General features: G+C 44.2%; 1 protein-coding gene across 8 annotated transcripts in view; it reads right to left on the bottom strand.

The window, feature by feature from the left end:
• The window catches only part of LOC107222045 (transcription factor Sox-2), a 314,756-nt gene extending 294,322 nt beyond the window's left edge, over window positions 1-20,434 (bottom strand). For all 8 annotated transcript variants that reach the window (XR_006902923.1, XR_006902925.1, XR_006902924.1 and 5 more), the window contains exon 1: window positions 19,240-20,434. The gene's annotated coding sequence lies outside the window, so the exon portion shown is untranslated. The remainder of the gene's footprint in view (window positions 1-19,239) is intronic.
• Window positions 20,435-20,738: the final 304 nt, after the last annotated feature.

Genomic DNA, 20,738 nt, shown 5'->3' with positions numbered 1-20,738 from the left:
TCTCTTCGGCAGATCTCATTGTGACCAACCGCGGGGGTGGCGGAGTCAGCTATTATGTTTATTAAGTTGGCAAGGAGGGGGAGGCGGAACGGAGGGTGTATTGTCCCGAGCATTGTCTGCCCCATTGTGTGACGTCACGGACCGATAACTGCCGATAACGCCGAGCCGTAGCAAGGCTTTAACGGAGATTCGCAAAAGACGAGAGGTCAAGTGACCGAAGAGAGACGTGCGCCGCCCCCGTACGTCCCCCCAACTCCAACTCCATCACCCTCGCGACCCTTTCCCCTTCTACCTTTTCTTGTGTCCTTCCCTCATCGTTTCCAACTGTTATGACTCTCTCCAGTCCTCGAATAACGTTTATTTCCGGATTTTAATCGACCGTTCCATCGTTCCAGGTACCCAACTTTCGTATAGATCAATGAAGACGTACCCGTTGGTTTGAGCGGAACCTCACGGATGGTCCATCGAGTTCGCTTCCTTCATCAGTTTTGACCAGAAGAGTTGCGCTCTTTGACTATAAAACTACCGTGTCTCAAGAAGGTTGGCAAGGTTGGGTGCAGCCGATATGCGCGGAAATGAAACTGGTAGCGATGATGCGAACCGCTACGGTGACAGCGGTGGGATTTCCGCGCTTTATCAGATGGAGCCATAGCAGTCCCTCTATTTCACGTCCTTTATTATTCCTTTTATCAATCTGCACGCTTTCAGAGCTTTGAGCGCGCTGAAAGCCACGTGATAAATCATGAAATGTAAGAACTCATACACAGACACATAGACGCATACATCCATACCGGCATAACCTATAGATTCAATAGCGACCATTCCCGCAGCACGCGAACGCTCCCGCGATCTATACAAACCGCCAGATGAGGTCTTCTAGCTTCCGCAGCACCGCCCTGGCGCTTCGCAGCACGTGAAAGGATGGCCCAATAATATTCCATTCATCGACCCCCGGCTCGCGCGACGTCATTGATTTTTCATTCGGCAGCTTTTCAATAGTTTGTTATGAGCTGTCCTTTTGGCGTCGTTTCTGTTCAACCCCGCCCTCCTCATTCCCTCTTCTCCTCCTTAACCTTCCAGCAATCGCGACATCTTCGTTTATCGCTCACGCCGATACAATCCTCAATCTCTTTCCGCGGCTTCGAAAACCTTGGGACCTCTTTGCAGTCTGCGGGATGTATAAGGTATCCAATCCGCTTTACAAGTCGCTTGAATTAATTGGCGCATACTCTGACGTTTCTGTACAACGTAGAAACCTGCATCGGCTTCTATGACTTGTATATTACCGCGGCGATTGTGTCATGCGACGCAGGAGAACAAAGGATTTATACCGAGGAATGACGAGTAACATCCCATGCTACGGTAAAGGCGAGACGGATGCGGTAAAGTAGCCCGGGAAACTGTTTTACTACCGTCTTCCGTATTACCCAGCACCCAATGTTTCCTACCGACTTAATTACATATGCCCCAAGAGCTGAAGTGTACCAAGCGAAAGACACGTCACTGGGTCTATTTTCGCGTGATGTTCGACAGTGCAAAGATTCTTTAACATCGGATATTTGTTCGTCGACAAGGTCCAACCTTCGATTATTGAACCGTTAAATTTTGAACAAAAACCGACTTATGTGTAAATTAGCTATGGTGACCCGCCTCTGTATATAACCTTAGCACTGAAAACAAAGTTCCGATGCCACACAGCCATTGAATCATTACAAGAATATTGCACTCACATGTAAAAGAGCTGCCATCGAAACGTCGCTGAAGGGTCGCAAAACTTGCAAAGATACTTTGCCTCAATGTTCCAGCAATCACTGCGAGACTTCGGAAACAGTGCGCGATGTATCTGCGTGAGAAGTTTGGGAATTTCTTGAATTCATCTTGCTGCAATTGTGCTCGCTGTATGGCATCATGCATTCGCAGCAGCTGGTTAACGGAGGAAAGAGTCTAATAAAGGAATTTAATTATCAGTAGACAGGGGGGATTCTACGTCGATGTTTTATGACTAAAATAAATGTCACGGACGACTGCAGTGCAACGAGTGCTGTGACCTTCCATCCCCAAATCGAGACCCTCGGAAGGGCATGAAGAAATCCGAGGCGAGCCGGTCCTCGTCTGCGCCCTCAAACGCGACGACGAGAAAGTCTGGGTGCAATATTGATGGGATGATGGTTTGTTGCATTATATAGTCATCAACCCCTTCATTGGGGCAGTTATAACTTGACTCGATGAGGGTGCCGTGATTTATAATCATCCCGATAACCCAATGAAGATAACTTCCATGACGTTTCGAACGTTCTGTTTGCGGACTAGATTTGATTTACACTTTCCGCTACCATCTGCTATCTTAAGCCCCCGCGGAGGTGGGCGTCATAGTTTAATCTCCGTGTAATTCTCGCCTTCGCTGAATCAAACACCCTGCCTTTATTGTTCTAATCATGACTCTCTCTAATCATAACAGCTTTTTCAATACAAAATCACAAGTATCACAATTTGACTCACTGTATAATTTCCCAAGCATGACAGAACCATTCGGGTTGCGCCAAAGCCGATCACTTCTGATAAGGGAAGAAAAAAAACCTGTTCGAGCACCTAAATATCAAATATACATAGACGCAAAATTTATTCGCGGCAAAGCATTTTTAATTTGCAGTACACAAGTTAGTAAGAATTGATTAAAACGACCCGTTAATTGGTGAATTCGTGTCGAAATCTTCGTACCATCTGCTAATTCTTCTTCTTCTAACTTACTGGATGAAGAGTTGAGGAAGCCACGGCGGAATATAATTCCAGTGATTTTCACAGCCACACACGTGTACCTTCCGATTACACTTACAATCACACATATCTAAGCCAGCAGTAGGTGGAGTGAAAAGTTCTCGAAATGACGAGGGTGCAGCCACAGTTTTCAACAGTTCACCGCACGTGGTCCGTCCCGGGTGATTACCAGGGAGTAGCATATTGTTTGAGATTGGTCATGATCGCAGGGGACGCTGGCATGGATGGCTGGCCGATCGAGATGGCGTTGGTGGTTGGTGCCTGGTGGAAGGGGATCACGACGCGTGCTGGATCCCCATATTTCCCCACCTGCCCTTCACCGCAGCGCCAAAGAATCCAGCGGCACAAGTCAGCTTCTCGTTAGCTCGAGGGAGGCTCGGTTATAATGCTCGATGACTCCTCTAATCGACGTAAACTCAATCGGTGCGGATCACTGATCCATGATGATTAGATTCGGAGGACTCTTTTACCTTGCGGATCCCCAGCTGGGAAAGAAAACTGAAACCTTTTACACTGCGAGCGTCTGGAGAAAGAGTTGGCTGTGTCACCGGATGAGTAAATAGAGCGAAAGTAACCCATAACTTTAATCACAAGAATATAAAGTAACCCTTTTCCGAGCACTGCTACCAGCGTCAAGACGAAGAATGGAGATGAGGATGTAGCTCGGAGTATCGGCATTGTTTCCAAACAAAGCGCACGCCTTTCATGCCGAGGCACACCTCCCCTCCGCCCACCAGCTTTTCAGTCATTTGACACGCAAAGAAGTCAGCCAAGCCGCAGCATTGTGGCGGCTGCCGCCCCATATACCTTTTGTTACGCCACCAATACACCATAACTTTTTTTCTCCCGTGCGTCCCAAGCTGAAGCCCCTTTTTTCTTATTCCCTCGGGTCGCCTCATCTAAAGTACTATTATAGTTGCAGGTTACGATGTGTCGACAGCTCAGGATTTGATACTCGCCATTCATCGCTCACGGTATCACTGTAAGTAAGTATGGCACCTTGGCATCGGTCGCGCTCAAAATGTTCATCCGAGCACCTTGATCTGCATCTTCAGGATTCATTAATCGGAGCAATTTTCAATACCTACCATAGCCAATTATTCAAAATCTACTTCGTAGTACAAATTTTTTCAGTATAAATATCGTAGTCCAGAGAGTTCAGCAGTGCAATCGTTGAAGTGAAAATAAGCTCTGCGAACGATCAGTATTTTTTTTCTATAGCATCGAGATGCGCGCAACATATCAGTACTTGCACGAATTCAAATCCAGACTGACTTTGAAGCCGTTTTTCATGTCTCTCCTTTGCCGGTGCATTCTGACTCTGATGAGAAGACGACAATGAGGCTTTTAGGTTTGGGTATAGAAGCCAGAGTCTGTTGACTTTCGATGTCATAGCGATAGGTGGACGTCACCCGGCGGTAAAGTCAGCACCTGCACATAAGCGCCGCGTCGTTTGACCGAGAGGGGGGAAACGCGTCACTCCAACAATTCTGTCGGAGGTATTCACCCGGTGGGTTAGCCAGCTTTTCGTGGCTCCCGCATCCATCCTAGGTGTATTGGTGCCGGTCGTGGTACCAAGTATTTCCTGTATCCCGTTCGACGGAATACCGAATAGCGCAGCGCGGGAACAGCGCATACCTTGCATTATCATACGCGGTTCCTTTATTGTGCCCGTTTCACAAGCATGCATGATGCTCCACACCGCCGCGGCATTGACTATTGTGCTCGGCTCTGTAGCTTCGGGGTCCGCGAGCTGGGCCAGCATCTAGTCGTCGGCGTGTTGGCGCGCCGGCTTTGCACGAATTGAATGGATCAGGGTGCATTATCTATAATTCTATTCCCCGCACAAGCCCGCCTTCCATGTACGGATCCGTTTCACAATGATCGCGGTAAACGTGCAGACATTTCTACCACCGATCGAGTCTGCCGACCCATCCACCCTACGCCCATATGCCCTTCCCCTGACACAGATACCAGTTATCTCGGTTGTTCTGCTGATCATCTCCATTCCGTTTCACCGTGATATTCCTCGTTCTCCGCTATTCGACGTCGCGTGTTCATGACCGTACCGACATTTTTTCGAAAGTATATAGCAACCATTTTGATTACAATGGGTACCCAGAACGGCAGATTCGGTGGTTGACAGTCAGCTATGTTTCCAATTGCGTATGAACATGGCAGAAGCGTGTTCTTAAGGTGTTGAAAAAATAAAAAAAAAAAATCGGTTCACCTATGTACAATTATCCGACAACTGACAATGCCTCTGGAGCACCGTTTCATACGCTCTGCATAATATGCAAGAGAGTGGTAATAATTGTGAATCCATGAAGAGAGAGACTGTGTGTAGGAAAACTTTTGAAATCAGTCTCCATGCTTCGGCTTCACGAGCATACGAAATTGGACACAATAATGAGGAATGGCGGTGCACGAATCCGTACAACATATTCAGTTCAGAATATTTCGAAATGATTTGAATAGAAGCCCTCGGAAATCACGTCGGTAAAATAGACAAAAGCCGTAGCTGAACAATTCGTCTATTCTCCTCGGCTACCGGCGAACCGGAGAGCGAGGGAACGAACGAGGAAAAGCGAAAGAGGAAGATAGAAGCCAGCTTATTCGCGCGGTGCTTCCGTAATTCTCCGCCCCCTGCCGAACTGCACAGTAAAATCCACCCTTTATCATTTCGTGCGTGTGGAGATCGTGCGGACTGCCCTGACGACAGTTTCGAACTCTTAACAGGTTCCTCTTGTGTGTCGTACATATATCTGTGACGGTTGTGTGCATGTAGCGACGCAAGTTACCCGGGGGAGAAAGTCAGACTCCCCAGTAAATATGTCATCGTCGCGATGGCTGTTAACGTTGTGTACAAAGTTGCGCGAATGCTGGATACGCGTTGATTTCTTACCCTTGTACACTTGTGCGTAAGCTTTGATCATGCACGGAAGGCAGATGTACCAGATATGAGAGAGCAATCGTGGCGAAAAGCAGAGGGAAACCAATGGCACGCGAACCTCGCGGCGCAACGGCGTCAGGGGGTAGTTTTAGCTCGAGGGTGGCATTGGGGTACCGGGCATATCGGTTAAGTGGGGGAAATTGCAAAACAATGAAACGACGGGGAAGGGGTAACAATGTGAGAGACAATAGGCCTGATAATGTGCGAGAGAATGGCTGCCTAGACAAAAGAGTTGAATAAGGGCGCATACACAGGCTATGTAGTGTAGACGTATAGGCACGTTCGCACGGCGGAAGGCTAGGTACCTACATTACCGACAATACCCCTTGCCTCTGCCACCCACCACGTGCAACGATCCAAAAATTATAACACCCGTTTTACACGGAGACTCGAAAGTTTCCACAGAAGATATTCGAGTTTAAGGGATGTCGGACCTTCCTGTTTTACCGACAAATGTGACGAATTATATTTTACATTATTTTTTCTCAGGTAACGGAATCTTCGTTCATTCTATTATTGATCAGGTCAGCCTGCCTACCTCGCTGAATTGATTCATGACCGTATTCTTGACGAGTCTGGTCCATCTCGGCGTGTGTCTGTGGATCTTGTTCCACCGTGACCCCGCAAAGAGCGTTTCACAAACTCCTTTGCGGCAGTGGGAGTCCGTAATTGGAATGCACTTTCAGCACACATCAACACGTCCAAAAATCTTACAGCTTTCTAGTACACCCTTCAGCCAGCACATGCTTGAGCTGAAGGATGGGGACAGTTAGATATCGATCAACTGCATGTCTTGCCATGCTAGCAGTGTTTTTCTTTCTCCTTTACCTTTCTTGCTTCCTGTCTCTCTTGTTACACTTGCTCTGGTATTTCTCTGTTTCTATAAAGTTAATCTAGTTCTCAATTCAGGCTAATTGTAAGATACTCTCTTTATTTCAAATTTCTGTGCTAACTCTCCTTTCCCAACATAATTCTAACGACAAACATATCTATCTATCTCCAATCCATCCACATATCGTATACTGAATTTTTCAGTAAAACTAGAAGATGCGATGCAACCTCATGAACAGAACAAGCCTTCGGGCAGTGAATTAATTTCCGTCCCGTTTCCTTCATCCCTCGGGCACGCTTGAATCAAACATCCAAATATGGTCCAGCCTCTCACCCACGACCCTTGGCAAAAAGATCTAAACCTACCGCAACAGCACGCTCCCTCCTCCCCTCCTGCCACCCTGCGATAACCGCGAGAAAACTCCTCGAGGGATCCGGCCGGGGTGATTTGTCTCAGCATACACCTGTTGTTCCCACCCACCAGCCATGCTCGAGCGGCTTCGTCGAGGTTGTGCACAAGCGAGTGTACGGAGCATAACTTCCGAGTCAGGATTCATCGAGGATCCACCCTGTCGTTAGCGTGTCTCTCAGAACTCAGAAGCTACGTTGGCCGCGTCTCGAGGTGAACGCAGCGAGATAAGACAACCAGCGAGTATCCTTAGAGCGTAATTTTTCGACGCAGCCTGGCGCTATAGAAAGTATTGTGCGCACACGGAGGCATTCAACGCGATGAATGCGCCCTCTCGAGGAACCTCTGCAGCGACACGGTCTCAAATGTAAAACACAAGAGGCATAAAAGAGTTTCTATTATGCACGGCTTAAATAACAACGTGCACTATAACTCTGTGTGTATTCCTACGAGGGAATTTCTATGGCCTGCAGCATGCGTTTGTCGTATGCATGTATGCGCTGTTGTGTATCCATACCGACACACGCAGCACGCATGCGCCGTACTTTGCAGCATCGCAGCTTCTCTGGTACAAATGTTCTTCAACGCGAAATTCTACTGTCCGCGACGATACAAAGACGCCACCTTTGCACAACCTAGTTCATACAGAGACTGGGGTATTCCTGAATACGTTAAGAACAATGGTCCTTTTAGTTTCCTGTCTTTACGCAACGGATAAAGAAGCTATTATGTAACATGCTTCGTTTATGACATTTTTTCTGCTCCTGTATATGAATAAAGATAATTAATCAATTCTTCTCTCCTTATAAAGCCGAGAATTATTAAATCGACCAATTTGCAATACCCCTGAGGCGACATGACATCTCAAAAGTGACGAAAGCGTATACAATTGGCTCGAAAGGCTAATAAGCGCGTGTTGAGAAATTACTGGTATACGGTCAAAGTTCAGTATCTAGATGATCATCGAACCACCGTCAGTTCCAAGGCTTAGTTCCTGTGGCTGTGGTATCCATTATGGCGAATGACGTACGAACGGGTGTGCGATCCGGTTCGATCGGTCACAAAACAGGTTCGCAACACAATAACTACCCCCAGCAACAATGCTTGGTGATGTAACAATGCAGCAGCGGCACCAACACAGCTTATACGACCTCCAAATCTATTGTACGTACACCTACTCTTGCGTTGAGCACCCCTCCTTCCCCCCTTTCATCCTCGGCATCGGGGCGCCACTCACACAACTCTGCTACCCAGGAGTTTACGACGATCATGTGGCGTCTACCGCACGAGCTTCTTAAGTTTTCCGAATACTACGTATGCATGGGTATGCATATTTGGATCGTTCGCTGGCCTGGCGGATCAGACACCCCTCCGGTTCAATTATACACGTACATGTATTCAGATTTTGCAATTTCACCGTTCTGGAGGCGTTGGGGGGGGGGGGGGGGGGGGGGGGGGGAGGCGGCAAAATTAGATCAAGTTTCGGGCTAAAGGATTCTGCGAATAACCACAAATTACCTAGATGACATTTGTACGACAAAAAAGGTGAGCGTCGTGGAACGCACAACAGAAGTGAAAACTTTCGGTGGCGTTGTCGTCTATCTGTTTCTCTCCCTCTCTCTATTCCTCTGTCTAGTATGTCATGCTAAATATGCTGCATCATTGCTATTGTTACTACTATTTCAATATTTTTTTTTTTTTTATAACGTACAACGAAGTGTGCGTCAATAAATTTTTTATATCAACTATTTATCTATCCATCTGTCTGTCCGTCTGTCTATTTATCTCTCTCTCTCTCTCTCTCTCTCTCTCTCTCTCTCTCTCTCTCTCTCTCTCTCTCTCTCTCTCTCTCTCTCTCTCTCTCTCTCTCTCTCTCTCTCTCTCTCTCTCTCTCTCTCTCTGGAGATTGTTCTGGATGTTCTGGAGATTGGGCGCATCAAAAGCACATTGGATTCCAACAAGCCTCGATTGATTCTATGCAAACTGAGATCCGTCCAATGTCGGAATCGCCTACTTGCCGCCAAAAGAGCTAAAGGCCCCATTTATGCAAATCAGCTTGGCTTGCCGCACGATCAGCCTCGGACTCCTATTTTCATCAACGAGCATCTGCCCCCTACTCTTTCCAAATTTCTAGGAAAGGTGAGAGCCTATGCCAAGGAGAGAGGCTATCGCTTCATCTGGACCCGAAATGGATTAGTATACGTCAAGCGGGATGCGTCCTCTGATCACATCCTGATAAAATCTGAGGCCGATCTTCAACTACTCTCGCATCGTACTTGACTAATGTCGAAGCCATCTGAATCTACCCTCGTTGGACTGGATTGCGGCTCCACCTCTTCTATTCCTGATGCCACTCTCGACTGCAGTTTCTTTAATATCCCGACCCTACCTCTATCACTCCGGCAATCCTCCTCTCTGGCGGTCTTCAAGGCTAAACTCTTCGATCGGCTTTTCGCATTGGAGTTAGCAGCCGTCAACCTAGCACCGTCGCCGAGGCTTTGATTACTTAGTTTTCGTTCACCCCCTTTTAGGTTAAGTCTATTCCCTACCTCATTATCGCAATTGTAAGTGTTATTTTGTTATTTTGTTACATTACCCCTAATAATTCTCAGAAATGTACTTCTCTATTTTCTTTTCCTATTTATAACTGTATAGTATTACATCTATTTAGTATTATAAGTTTGCTGTTACTCTTCCTGTTTATGTTTATACTATTAAGATATTCTATTTTATTTTATTTTATTTTATATTTTATTTTATATTCTATTTTCTCTGTCTCTGTTCAACTTGCCCATTGGCTCCTACGGGCCACGGCATAAAATCAAAATAAATCTAAAAAAAAAAATCTCTCTCTCTCTCTCTCTCTCTCTCTCTCTCTCTCTCTCTCTCTCTCTCTCTCTCTCTCTCCCTCGATCGTTAAGTCTTTATGCTTGTATTTGGGATAGGATTAACTAATAAAGTGATCATACATATGTTGTAAAATTATATACTATGCGTACAACCCATACCACTAGAGCCCTCTACTACCTGTGTTCACGCATAAAGAAGCGAAGGTACCAAGATCGGTACAAAGAGGAAACTGAGGACAGGGAATCCCTTCGTGACGATTTTCGTTCTATCGAAAATGTCACACTCATACCGAACTCTGGAATTCACTACCGCGTGTAAACCATTTCTATAAAGTCCCGCATAGCAAGTTTTCATATCAAAATTAATTGCGTTTATCCCTTTAATTACAATGAAAGTTTGTAAAAGACAATATGTTCAAAATATCGATTGGACAAATCACAAGGCCAACAAGAATGTCGAGAAATCATATTATAACGTGATCTACGATAGTGTGGCGGTTACGAGGAGGCTGAAGCATTTGATATTCTTCTTGAGAGAATTCCGGTGTCATCGTTATTGTCGTCATCGTCATCGTCATCGTCATCATCGTAGTCGTCGTCGTCGTTGGGCGCACGCTGAATCGTCCGTCCATTCTACTCGTCCTCTCATCTCATTGTGTCGGACGATTGTCTTAGAATAATGGCGAGACTCACAATAGTGACTACAATGCTCGCTCGTCTAACAATGCGGTGACGTCACGCCGAAGCACGTACGTGAATGTGCCGCGACGACGCCCGGCGTCGTGTGCGCCAGGACCTCCTCCCCTCCCACCCCCGTCCCACTCCCCCATATCCGCACCAAACGTGGCTCTCCTCTTCTCCCATCTTTTCCGCGAGATGGACTTCGCGCGATGTATGCTCACGGATTCTTCCCTTTGTCCCATATATTATATGTGCACATATACACCGGGTGTCGCGACATCAATGCACGTACAACAAACCACGTGTACCGTTTATCGGGGAAGTTATAAGAAAAAAAGAAAAAAAAAAAACAAACAGAAACAAACTACCGAAAACGACAAGTTTCAGCCGCAATATGTGCAATTTCTTCAGAGAAGAAGCGAAAACGCTCGAAAGATCCAAAAGTCGTCCGGCTTTCTTCGTGAGGACTTTCCCGGAGCAACGACCTCACCCGCAACTGAAAGGGTTGCCGGACCTGCTTTTTAGTATTACCTAAAAATTCAGTAAATCGTATTCCACAAGAACTCTGTAAATTTCATTATTATAAAGTGGCATGTCTGAATCTGCGAACTGGGTAAAAATCAGCAAGATAATCATTGCCCCAATAGTTTTAAGAAATTAATCAGGGGATAAAAAGGATTCAAAGTATGATTTGCCGAACCTATCGGTTACAAATAAAAAATGACCAGCATCCCTTGAACATAAACCGAGAACGTAAGTATAGGCAGCACGATCGATAATCTGGCTGCATTTGAAGATTGCAAACAGAAATGGTTACAGTTATAGATACGCTTGTACTTCTGACAAAATAATTGAGCAATTGGTTGCGCACCGTCCGCGAACCGAAGAGTGTTAAGTCTCACTGTCAGGTGATAATGACCATGGCTCCGCGGTATAAATAACGCAATCGTAAAATGTAGGCACGTCCTGCTGGTCATCCCAGTTAATAAGTTTGGTAACCACGCACGGCTATAGAATAATACACCGACCAGGGGTCTTTCCAGCCCTTTTGAGCCTCCGGAGGGTGACTTGACCGACCCCCGCGGCAGGGTGGAGGACAAGCTTTGTCTGCTAGTGAATAGAGAATAGGTTGATGGAAGTGCTCACCACGTGAGAAGAACGGGAAGGTGGACTCTTTTCGTACTTCTATGCTATAATACTGATATACCGACGCGGCCTGATGGTCTTTGGGACTCGAAGATATCGGCAAACGCGAAAAAAAAAAAAAATGTCGTACTCTCGTCATCGCTCTTTAGGACCGATCGAAGAACCGACGTTTGACTTTCACTCCATGTTCTGTATTGTCGGTGAATTTATATCTGATAACCTGGCGTTATCAGAGATTGTTATTAACTGTAGCAACTGTAAAAACTGGTGGATATTGTCAAGTGGACCTTGAAGGCAAACTCGGCAAGTGGAATACAAAAATTCTGTCAATAGGCAGAGATAACGGAGGTACGCCTACAAAGCGAGGCACCACCAAAACCGCATACAATACGTTCTAATAGTTTATATAGCCTGTTTTTGTCAGGATAATATGAAAGGCTTTATAATATGCACACGTCATATTATACGCCTCGTGAAAAGCTCGCAGACGGTTTCTAAGGAGCCTCCAGATAAGAATACCGTCGACTTTGCATGAATGCCTTCTGTTAATTAATGCCACCATTCAGTTCATATTAAATTACACAGATTGAATGTGTAGTGTTCAAAGGTAGATGTTTTGAAAAGATTCTTATTAGCAAATAGCACGTTGCCAGCATAAAGAAAGCCTATCGCTGCTGGCTACCCGACTGTACAATAATTAGAAACACTGGCTTCAGGCGTGACTGATTTCAAACTGTGCTTGCCTTGTCACTTGACGAAGAAGCCTAGTCTCCGCTAAAGACTCAACCACCGCCACCACCACCATTACCAAAAAAATAAAAAATACAAAATGAACAACAGTTATTTACAAAATGATTACATTAATTCGACAACGTGAATATGTCTTTTTTGAGGAAGAATTACTTCAACTTAAATCCCCCAAGGTTCCGACTAAAACCGAATAAATTAATTTGATTCTACGTAAGTGATGGCCCGTTTTATTCTACAAGGATCCCTTTTGCATACTCAGACATCATTCAATATGGATTCTCATTTAGGGTAAGCGAGATTTGAATGACTCGCCAGTAAAGAGGTGGCGGTGATACTCGGAATACCAGCAAAAAGGACAGCTGCTCGCATGCATACCTATCTCGTGATAGAACCTGCTGATCTTAGCCGATGAAACTGCGGGAAAAGCATGATGAAAGAAGAAATGAAACGAGGCAGGTACCTTTCTCTATAGGTAAAGAAGGCACGGAAAGAGAAACGAGAGTGCGAGGGATTCTCAGCCGCGCGTCCCAGCCACCCTGGTATTGTGTCACGCCTGTAGATACTTTACTCTGTATAAAGGAACGGCCGAACAATGGTTGGAACATGGAGTGGGGTTGGAACGCGAAAGACATAGAACATGGAAAGACGGAGCTAAGAAAAAACGAACTCAGTGTGAAGACTCATCACTCTGTAAACAACCCGTCCTGCCGGGGCGCATCAGCCGACAACTGCGGCTCAAAAAGGAAGCGTGGATCTAGTTCCACAGGCTATCGGGAAGTTCATAAGATGCCTGGATCTCAGTTCAAGACAATTTTAAATAGTCGAGTTTCAGAGTGATCTAAACTTTGAAATGTCCAGTTGTCTGACGGTCTAATCTTCAGCAAGTCAAGTTTTGGAATGGTCCAAAGTTTGGATGGACAAGTTTCTGAACAGTCTGAATTTCAAATGGTCAAGTTTCGAAATGATCAATGATGAAACAGTGAATGGTCAAGTTTCTGAAGTCTAAACGTTGAATGATCAAGTTTCTGGTTCTGAACTAACCTGACTTGGTGTGATAATGTTTTGGAATGGTCTAAACTTTAAATATCTAAGTTTTTTAGTGATTTGAAGTTTAACTCAATGGATTGATTTAGAATGATGGATTCAATGATAGTCTAAACTTCGAATTGTCCAGTTGTCCGATGGCCTAAACTTCGACGGGTCAAATTTTGAAATGGTCAAACCTTTGGATGGACATGTTTCTGAACAGTCAGAATGTTAACCTGACTTTGTATGATGATGTTTCGGAACGATCTAAGCTTTAAATATCCAATTTTTTGAATGATCCGAAATTTAACTCAATGGATTGATTTCTAATGACGGGTTCAATGGTCTTCTCGGGCTGAGATAATATCTAACGTTAAGTCAACAGAATTGAAGATAATCAAAATTTCAGTCCAAAGTTCTTCAATTTCATAATTATCTCAATTTCTTCGCCTAAGGTTCCTTCGATAAAGCGGGACCTCTGCGATTGAACAACGCGTTACAACCAATAGAACAAACGTATCACCGTCTTTTCCCACTTTCCACGATCATTCTTTCTAACCAAAGCTCGTCAAGTATCACGTCGAGCGCTATTAAGCACAACCCTCCCGCCACGGTTGACGACAAATTACCACATACAAAACCATTTTTTTTTACATATCCCCTTTCCACGTAAGCTTACAGAAAGCCATGCAACGTACGTACAGATAAAGACGCAGTTTTCACGTAGCAAAGCGCGCACTACAAATTATGTATAACAGGCCAAAAAAGCTCAACTTCACAAAAACTTAGTCCTTAAGTTCAAATTTGAGGACGGAAGGAAGGCAGATAAACGTGTGAATGATGAAATAGGAGAGAAAACTTCCTCTTTCATATTTGTTCGGGTAACTGCTGCTACTGGCTCTGGCCCGGGTCTTTCGGCGCAGTATTTCCGTGGCGTTAGCAAGTTTATTAAGGCTATTCAGAATACGGCTGTGAGACAGCATTGTGGCTACAATTTAGTCGTATTCATCCTTCTGCGAAGAATGTCTGAATATTTTGAACCCCTCTTAATTGCACTGAGAAAAACTATCGCGTGTCAAACATTGGAATTAACAAAGATTCCACACACTATTCACGATCATTATCAACCAAGCCAGTGGCGAACTGTGATTACGACACCTTAGCGATAAGAAAAAGATTGTTTCAGTCTGAGAAAAACTTTGTGACTCCGACAATTCATTTCTCTCAATGTGTATAACAATGATTTCACGAAACTTGTTTTAATATAGGCTGAAATGAGTCGGCGTATATATTTTGGTATTACGGATGAAAAGAAGGTATAAAACACATGAAGGTTGATATGGATTTCTCGTTCTGTCATTACGATTGTTGCACACGTTATAGGGTGAGTTATAAGCAAGGTGTACAGTATAAGCCTGTATATTTGAAGCTCTGTAACTGAAAGGAGCGAACAAGTAAGGTTAATTTCATGTGCGAGTAATTCTGAATACGCCGTTTTCAAATGGAGGTAATTCCGCCGACAATCCGAGCTTTGATTTCATAGAAGCCTTCAATGAATGACGCGCACCCGCTTCGCTGTGCGCGTGCACGAACCTCTTTTGCATTAAGTAAAGTAAGACAATGCCCCCGTTCTGTCAAGGAGACGAACATTGCGCAGCTACAATATGAAGAAGAAGAAAAAAAAGGAGAAGAAAAAGACGAAGACTATTCTTATATGAATGATGAAAATGACACAGTCCGAACCCCTTGGATTATGATTTGAAATGATTCGTAGTGTTTTTTCGTAACTTGAATCACAACCTGATAAAATCATGATAAAATCAACGCATCTTCATTCATTTTCAGTCGTAACTCCAACTTGAAATAAAATCGAAAGATTCACTGATATTCGATTTCCCTTTCGTTGTATACATAGTTGATACCTTCCTAAAAAAAACACCAAATCATTTCTCTTTCAGGAAATATCATTCCATCGCAAGTTTTCCCGTCAAATTAATGGGTGCTACTATCCCTGCCATTGGGCATGGGTAGGGTGTGTATAACATCTTAGACGTCTGCATACAAATCGAGCCATAACCATGAACGACTGAATGCTTTTTAGCTAATGCAGAGAAAAGTGTCCTCGCAGCAGGTGGCAAATCGGCTGAACATCTTGTCAGCCTTTATGCATATCAACGGAAGTTATCAACTACATCCCGAAGTTTCCTTTCATTACGACGACAGAGAAATAAACCGCTACACCCATTTTCTCTGCGTCACTTCAGTTATAGACTCGATGCAAAGATTTTACAAGAAGAGATAAGGAATATCAATTTCAGCTTTGGATTATTGAGCATCAATGTTCGAAGCACATTCAAAGCACGTCGTAAATTCTTTCCCCTTGCCCCGATGAGTTTGTGTTTTGCGTTTGGGGAACACGTGTTACCATATGCACACTAAGGGTGTCGGAGCTCCCATGACAAGGTAGGTAGGTGTCGACGGAACGACGGGTGAAAATCGACGGTAGTGGGTCAGGTTGGCGCCGTGGACGAGGGGTTGGTTGTTCGGGCCTGTTGTGGCAATCGCTGTCAGCCGGCCGTCACATTTATTAAGAAAAATTTTCGAACACGGCCAAGCCGTAGCTAATGACCGATATAATTGCCCATACGATATGCTATGCCCGTTTATTTTTTACGCTTCCACACGGATGATGATCGTGTGTCGAATCATCGTATCAACGTTTTTTCATCACGTGCAGCTGGCGGTTGTTCCGGTACGATGATCTGTGATCAATACACTCACTTGCGGTCCTTCGAAATTCAAACTGTAGAGGTACGCCTATTATTTAAGGTCATGTAGTACTCCTACCTTTACCGACTGAGCAAACTCACCTTTTTTCTTCCTATTCATTAATTAACAAACGAATGGAAAGGGTTCGAACTGCGACGGCACATCTCTCTTTGAGGAACCCAGCTTCCCAAATTCCTCGAAGAAAGACTGATGCACCATCGAAATTCGAACCCTTACCGGTCGTTTGTTTATTCAATACAGGAAGAAAAAGGATGAGCTTACTCGGTCGATAAAGGTAGGAGTACCACATGACCTTAAGAATGCTTCAATTTTTGTGAAACAATACGCAGAGTATATGAAATATTTCGAAGCTTGCGAAATTGCTATGCTGCAATGTTTGGAAACAAGTCGACGAGTTAGCCAGGGAACCCTTTACAAATCGTTCTGTACGTTTGTTTTTATGACGTTACACTTCAACTAGCCTGACATTCATATAATTACTATAATGTAGTACCTACGTACCGACCCGTATATTCTTTGCGATTGTTCCAACAAGCCGCACAACCATTCGTTCGGATATCAAACGAACCCAAAGGGATTAGCTTCAGACCTCCGAAGCCTAGGGCACGTGCCACGGCAGGCGTTTCGAAGTCCTCATCCTCCGACCTCCGACCACCTTCACCGTTGCCTCGTCCTCCCTTCGTTTTAACAATAGAATCGAACAGAGCGTGCACGTTTACGTTGGCGCAAAATGCGTGCAGCCCGCATGTTTATTTTAATCGGTGGTTGGTAAGTGACGTTTTTAATGGAGAAGAGGGTTGGGCTCGCTTGTAATCCGGGTTCGTCGAGGTGGGTATGACGGTCGGGTTGACCGCGATATCACACGAGCCCGTTTTAATTAGCGGATCATGATTCAACTCGCTTAAATGAAACGTCAACCGCCGCAACAACTTTTTCCGAATTCTCCCTTTCAACAAAGCAAATCGTATCTTCAAGCCCAAATAAGACACACACGTACTTTGCGGATAAATTTCACCGTACGCACCCCCAAATCAATGTCCAAAAAGAATTCACGTTTTACGCTCAAATGTTTGCAAAATTTGAAGAAGAAAAAAAAAAAAGATACAAAACTAGCTGGCACCTTCAAAAAAATTACTACATATATACGTAAAAATGCCAATTTCTTTTGTCTTTACATTCTTTCGCTGTTTCGTTTTTAGATTCATTTCTATGCGAACAAATGAAACCTGCGGTACCGAACACTACGCCATTTCTATTGTACTATATATGTATATGACGTACATACATACATACAACATGCCAAAGTTTTCTGATATTATGTATATACATTTATACATATATATATAGATATATACATACATACACATATATATGCATGTATTTCAACCAAGGGGATATTATTTCAAAAGCTTTGAGAGTAATTCCCGCAGCCGCATTGAAGACCGGACGAACACAACAATGGCCGATTTTAATACAGCTCGTACGCGCGGGAGGTAGATTTCACGTGCGTGAAACAAAAGTCATTCGCGTGGCGCAGGAGGATGAGGAATAGAAGAGAAAGAGCGGTGAGAGGAGGTGGAGAGAAGAGAAGAGCGGCGGAGAGGAAGAGGCGTGCAAAAGCGCACACGCAAAGAAAAACAAATGAACGCTGCCTGCCCGAAACAATTGAGGCCTGCTATGCGTGGTATAGGGGTTGCTGGCCTTTTATGTTGCCTTCCCCTTATACCACCCCCACCTTCTTCCCTCCGCCGCCACCCCGTGCCCACGTTATTCGCCGCTCCTCAGTTTCAAATGAGGATTGAAGCGATCACCCTGACGAGTCTTTTATGCGTTTCGCATGCTTTCAAACGCCCAATCCATAAGGACTTCCATTTCTCAAATACGGTTATCAATAACCCGAATAGGAATAACGTACACAGGCAGGCAAATGTGCACGTACGTGCATGTGTATGCGGGTTTTCATAACCATACCGACGTCTTGTCCGAAAAATATTTCTAGAATGGGCGCTAATTTTTTCGTAATAAATTTCATGAGATTTCGAAGATTTCCAGAACCCAAAACACAGCTTTTTTCACATTTTCACAGACTTAGTTAGTAAGTGTGCTAATTCGTTGAGATACTTTATTAGCGTTACACTCGTTTAAAATTTGCAGATTTACCACTTTGTCTCTTCCGCTCTTTAAACATGAATCAATTCGATCAAAGATTTGTCTCAAATTGGGATATAAAAACTAATATTTTTATTGTTTTCTTTTTGCGGCCACCCTGAATTCTGACAAATCAGGATTATTCAAATGTTCCAATCGTCAGAAAATACTTTGATTATTCTTGAACCGAGAAATATATTCTGAATAATATTTTTGTAAAATCTGATTGTTTCCGATTTTATTCTGATAACTCTCATGTAATTCGTACACTCTTGAGATAGATTTCAGTCTTGGAGTTTCAATCATGAAATTGTGGTTCGGGAAAAATTTTGCTGAAGATATCAAAATTAAAACTTATTCCACGAACTTTTTCAAAACCAGTCGTCAAGGCCGGAGGTGTTAAAAAGATATTAGAAATTTGATGAAAAATTGATTTTTTATAAACATTTCGTAAAAACTTTTGAAACATTAGGAAAATTTCTAAAAGTATTCAAAACATGCTAACAGATTCAGAACATAATGAGAAACGCAGTGGTAGATTTTATAAGACTCTTTCAGTTTCCAAAATTTATCGAAATGTAGAATAAAGGATGAAATGTCAATTTATCGTAAAATTGATTGCAATTAGGTATTTCCCGTGGTCTTCAACGATCCTCATAATTTCCATTAATTTTATCACGTCCAACTTTCCTATTTAGAAGGCTGATGTGAGTGATTTCAAGCTCAAGTTCACTCTAGGTTTTCAACAATCTCGGTAGCAAAATTTAGAAATTTCTAACGTCAAGTGGAAAATTCCAATCCACAAAAAGGCTATACCTATTTATTCTGCATTGATTCGATATTGGCGGGTAGATAGAAATAATAACAATAGAGAAACTCACGTTGTTGTGGTCCGGATCTGGAAGCTGGAGCATTGTGGTATTTCCAGATCGCCGGTGAGCTGCAGGGTAACAGATTAAACAACTGACCGAGCGCCGGAGCAAACAGCGGATGGATAGGCATACGGATGGATGGATGGATGGATGGATGGATGAATGGATGGTTGGATAGATGGGGTGGCAGCGGGCACTCAGTCAAAACCGAACGTCACTGCAACCCGCGCACTACATATTCCAACAACTCGAGCATGTCACGGCACAAAACTCACAACCGAAATTACGAATTACGATCACCAGCGGCCTCGCGCTAGATATTCGGGCATTATTCAGCCGTCAGATACGTCAAATCCTGCATTTCTAGGTTCGCCGACAGATCATGCACAGAGCACCGGTCATCTCACGCCTATCGCGTTATTCACACGGCGAAAGTATATACCGTTGCGTATCACTGAAAACTGAACACTCTCGAACCCCCGTGAAGTCCGAAGGGTCTAGGAATCTTTGAGAATCTGTCCAACAATCCTTGGCGATCATCACTGCACAATAAGGGTCTTAACTTTTTCACGTCATGTATTTGAAATTTTCTTCAGTGATACAGGGTGATAAAACTCACTAGCTACGGTTGCGACCGTATTTGGTACTTCCGTTTGAACGACAGTCGTCTCTTTATTTTCACACCAACGAAAACGAAGGACCGAATCCTTCGGTAAAGGAATGTCCTAAACGAAATCTAAAGCGATCGATCGCTATCGCGTGGCGGATTGATCGCGATGACACCACTCTGCACTAGACGCTGTCACTTTGAGAACACAAGTTCTCGTGTGTTGGAATTAGTTTTGATAAGACGGATAATTGCGTTTAGCACAGCCCGGTAATCCTTTGGGTGATGATCAGTCGACGGTGAGGAAAAAGCACACGAAGAACACCGAGGGGAAAAGATAAGGATAATATGAAGACAAGAAACGAGAATACACAGTGATAAGAATGATAACCGAACGAGGAAGCCTAGAACTAGTTCAATGGCAACAAAGAAGACATGAGTGATCAACTGAGTGGGTGAATAGATGACGGTAAAAGCGAAAGAAATACACTTTTGAAGTTACGGCGCACAGTTTCCACACGTGACAATTGAATCTCCCGCCTGACGGCGCACGGAGCGATATGCGCGCGCACGTTTTGCTCTCCGTCGTACTTCGGTCACGTTACGCGCGGCACTGACTGCGAGACGAACGGAGCTTCGAGCCGCAAGCTCGCGTCCTTGCTTTTCCCCCCGACCGACACCCTCCGACCCATCCGACAGTTATCGGAGTCGCCGGCACTCAGTTGAACACCAGTGCATCAATGATGTGCTCGCGGCATTGTCCGTCTTTTGTTTCGGGTAATTGATACCTTCGAATTTAGTTTCCTCGCTCATTGTTGAAGGCCGCTTATGGGTGTCGAATTATGAGAAGGACCATTTTCTGGTTCGAAATAAGTTCACTTGGGTTACGCACTCAACTTTA

This window comes from Neodiprion lecontei, chromosome 2 (assembly GCF_021901455.1).
Source record: "Neodiprion lecontei isolate iyNeoLeco1 chromosome 2, iyNeoLeco1.1, whole genome shotgun sequence".
Classification (NCBI taxonomy): domain Eukaryota; kingdom Metazoa; phylum Arthropoda; class Insecta; order Hymenoptera; family Diprionidae; genus Neodiprion; species Neodiprion lecontei.
The sequence above is the reverse complement of the archived record's forward strand: the minus strand, read 5'-3'. Positions and strand labels throughout refer to the sequence as shown.